Source organism: Acomys russatus, chromosome 22, assembly GCF_903995435.1.
Source record: "Acomys russatus chromosome 22, mAcoRus1.1, whole genome shotgun sequence".
In the NCBI taxonomy this organism is placed as follows: Eukaryota; Metazoa; Chordata; class Mammalia; order Rodentia; family Muridae; genus Acomys; species Acomys russatus.
The window spans coordinates 12,930,047-12,934,317 of NC_067158.1; the positions used below are offsets into that span (position 1 = coordinate 12,930,047).

Consider the following 4,271-nt stretch of genomic DNA (forward strand, 5'->3'; position numbering starts at 1 on the left):
TCCTCAGGGCTCATTGTTTTTGGGGTCCCTGTTTCAATAGTCTGAGAGCTGAAGGGAGGGGTACGGTGTCTCTGTTTAGAGGACCTTCTTGTCTGTCAAGGCTTCTGCAACTACACGGTGAGAAGCTTTTGCCATGTCTGGATTGGCTTGGCCCTAAAAGCAGGACTGTCAATCAGCCTTATATTTTCCCTCACTGATTCCACTTGAAGCTGTGAATTAAAAACATACTGTTACCTCTTTCCTTCCCTTGTCCTTTGGGCTCTAACTTTATTTAGGACACCTCAGAATTACTTTCTTTCTTTCTTTTTCTTTTTCTTTTTCTTTTTTCTTTTTCTTTTTTTTTTTTTTTTTTTTTTACTACTTAAACAGTCTTTAATGAGAGTTGTGCATGAGAGGCCTCTGCTCCTGCATCTTCTTGATCGTTTCCTCCTTGTATTTGCCCTTCTCCTTTCCTACTTGGTGGGACTTGGCTTTCCTTTCCAGGATCTTCTTCTGTCTTTGTCCAGCTTTAGCCTGGTGATGACCACCTTGCTGGGGTGGATGCCCACATGGACAGTTGTGCCGTTAGCCTTTTCTCGCTGCACTCGTTCAATGTAGATGACACATTTTTTTTCCTGTATACCTGGACCATTTTGCCAATCTGTTGGCCTTTGTAGTGTCCTTGGACAACCTGCACTTCGTCGTCCTTCCGGATGGGCATGGACCGGACGTTGTACTTCTGCCTCAGCTCCTTGGAAAGAGGGGAAGACATGATCTTCCTCCGAATGTGAGAGGGGGCATTGAAATGGCGTTTGCGGTTCTTGCTCCAGTCAGAAGTCATGAAGGGGTTGAACTTCATTTTGGCGGCTGCGATCCAGTGATGGCTGCAAAAGGAAAGAGCCAGAATTACTTTCTTATGAACTTGGAGGGCAAACAGGCAAAGAGAGGAAGTCTGGCCGGGCGGTGGTGGCGCACGCCTTTAATCCCAGCATTCGGGAGCCAGAGGCAGGTGGATTGCTGTGAGTTCGAGGCCAGCCTGGTCTACAAAGTGAGTCTAGGACAGCCAGGACTACAAGAGAAACCCTGTCTCAAACAAAACAAAACAAAACAAAACAACAACAACAACAACAACAACAACAAAAAAGAGGAAGTCTGAGGCCTGAGTCCCAGGACCCCCTGAGTTTTAGGGGTAGTGAGTTAGGAGGAATCACATAAACATTTGTGGGTGACGATGGAACAGAGGACAGTAGTGGTGTAATTGGGGGTGCTGGGGTTCTAGTGCTGTGGGTACTGAGAGAAAATGGACAGCTGCTATGGTTGTAAGCCAAGGGACACGTGGCCTTGGTCTGATGGGACTGTGGTACGCCCAGGTCTTCTGAGGGCCACTATCCTTTGTTTGGGATTAGGATAAACTGATTTATAATCCAGTGGTCATTGTATTGTTTTTTCCTTATGTCTCACAGCAGGCAAAGTGATCTCCAGATGAGTTACATCCGAATCTTTCCCACAGTTCCCCAACTGTAACTTACTCCATCCTTAAGTGCATTTTAAAATGTGTGCAATAAAACACAGTGGCTGGTTATCAGACACGAGAGAGAAGGATTCTGTTTTGTTGTTGTTTGTTTGTTTGTTTGTTGTTTGAGTGTGTCAATGTGGACTCGTGGGGTGGAGCCTTAGCTTTAATTTTGTCTCCAGACAGTTTTTTTTTCCCTTACTATAGTACCCTGTTAATTCTTTGAATTGTGCCTGCTAAGCTGAAATGGCATCTGTCACAATTGGTTAGAATCAATACTGATTCTTATGGAAATAGCTACCCCATGAACTGGCTTGCTTTCTCAGGGTGCAGGGCTATTTTGGCCCCATCTCATCCTTACAGGGAACACTCTCCTTCTGGTATAGTCCAACAGATGAGGCAGAATCAGGGTGAGGACCCAAGACCCTCACTCCATAGTAAGAGCGCTCTCATTTCATAATAAGAGCAGTGGAGACTTAAAGTAGTAAAAGCAGTCAGTTTATTTCCTTTGATTGTCTCTGAGTGAGCGAGGAGTGATTACTGAGTAGCTCCAGGCAGGTGGTATATACAGCATGGATACACTGGGCAAATTGCGTATTCATGTTCCAGGTGGGACAGAGGAAAACGCTGTGAGCGTTTCCCCACATTGTTCAGGATGGAGTACTATTTCAACCTCATCAGTTACGTATTTCTGAATTTTCCAAGTTAGTTGGCTTCATGAAAGTAAAACTGCAGAAATGGAACCATGGGTTAGGAGGGCTACTATAGTCAGCGACGTTTTCTGAGTAAACGTCCCTTGCATGTGAGCTTGGCCTTCAGGGACCTGGTGCTCAGCGCATGGTTTGGAGAAACAGGAGGAGCCTGAACATCCAGAGTCTGGGTGGACTGTTTCGCAGGTTCCCCACACTCCTGAGAGACATGAGACAGCCCGGAGAGTCAGGGGTCAGCCCTGTGTCACTCCACCTGGCGCTCTGGCCGTACCGACCACTCATTTATGGACTGTGGTGGTTGTGGTTGGCAGAAAACTGCCTCAGTTTGCTTTCTGTGAGCTACCCCACTGCATGAGGGGCTACATGTAGTGGCCGGCAGTCTGGGCTGGCTATGTGCCCGCACCCTCGCTGCAGGGTGGATCCATGTGCTGGTCTCTCTACTTCAGCTTCTGCTGTTTGGCTGTGAGGGATTTTGCTCTTTCTCCCACCCATTTTCTGTGTGTGAGAGACAGAGGCTGCTTTTCTGCAGAGCTCCGTGTCCACAGCTTATCTCTCTGGGAGCTTCTACCACACCTATCAGGTTGCTTGTGAGACAGTCTCCCTTGGAGGCTGAACCATGTGCTGGGACCTCTCTGATTCCAGCAGAGGGCTGGTCCCCAGGACATATTCTTGAGATGAATGAATGAGTGAGGGATAAGTAGGAACCATTGGCCCCAGACTCCATGGGAGGGAGCATCCCGGGGATGAGAATGGAGGAAGCCACGCCCAGAAGCAGCGCAGAACTGACTCAAAGCACATTTTTTTGGGCCTGTGTTATTATTGTTAGATATTTAACACATAGTGTCCACATCTTCTGTGTTTCAAACACACATTCCTGGGGCTGTGGGGGAACGGCTCAGTCAGTGCAGCGCCTGCTGCATGGGCACCTGAGCTCAGATCCCCAGATGCCACATAAAAAACTGGGTATTTTTCTGAAGAGAAATAGAGGAGGGGTGGGTGAGTGGGGAGGGAGGGACTAGTGGAGAGAGAGGAGGGGAACTAGGGTCGAATATAATATATGAGAGAGTTAGAAGAAGAAGAAGAAGAAGAAGAAGAAGAAGAAGAAGAAGAAGAAGAAGAAGAAGAAGCAGCAGCAGCAGCAGCACCAGCTGTGTGTGGATGTGCGTGCCTGTAACCCCAGTGCTGGGGAGGTAGAAATAGGCAGATGATGCAGGCTACTGGCTAGCCAGCCTTGGTGATTCAATGAGCTCTGGGCTCAGTGAAAGACAGTGACTCAACTGAGAAAGGTACCCAAAGTTGACTTCTGGCTTGCACACATATGCATACATGTACATATGAATAACATACTTACATATATACATAGACACACACACACACATACATGGGAGGGGAGATCAATGTAGCTTTCAAGGTTTTAAGTAGAATACAACTTACTTTATTTTGTTAAGAAAAATGAGTTTTCCAGATTCAGAAATTTTGTAAAGAAAAAGAAAGGCTTTCAAGTATGAAAGTGAGTCACATAAGACTTAAAGCATACTTTAAAATATATTTTTTGACAAAAATGCTAAGTGAAAAGGAAATGCTTTGAGATGGGACAGGATTTTTGTGTGGTAAAGTAAGATTACAGCCACCTGCTGTGCTGCAAAGCTAGGCAGAGCCGACTCCTGGGTTTGTTTCTCACTTTTAATGTGTGCCAATTCCTTCTCAGAACCCAGCCATGCGGGCTTCAGAAAGTCTGGGGACAGTCATCTTGGGCCACCTCAACGATTGGAAACCCCCAGTAGCTGAGTGTAAAACACCGCTGGTGACATTTCTGCTAACTCTCACCCTTTACAACATAATTCCTTAAATCTTTTTTATCTTTAGAGCCTTTGGAACTTGCCTGAGATATTTGGACTTGGTCCTGGTACGCTTTCCTAAGGGATAAGGATACGGATGCTGTTGGCCTTGGGGAAACCACAGACAGTGATGAGGATAATATGGCCTCTCACTGACAGTGATTTTATTCTGACTGTTGTTTACCCACGTCTCCATACCTTATTTGATCTGAGTCTTCCTGTTGGGAAAAG

General features: G+C 46.3%; 1 pseudogene; it reads right to left on the minus strand.

Annotated features, from left to right (window-relative positions):
• Nucleotides 1–372: 372 nt before the first annotated feature.
• On the minus strand, nucleotides 373–871 carry LOC127205520 (60S ribosomal protein L26-like; annotated as a pseudogene).
• Nucleotides 872–4,271: the final 3,400 nt, after the last annotated feature.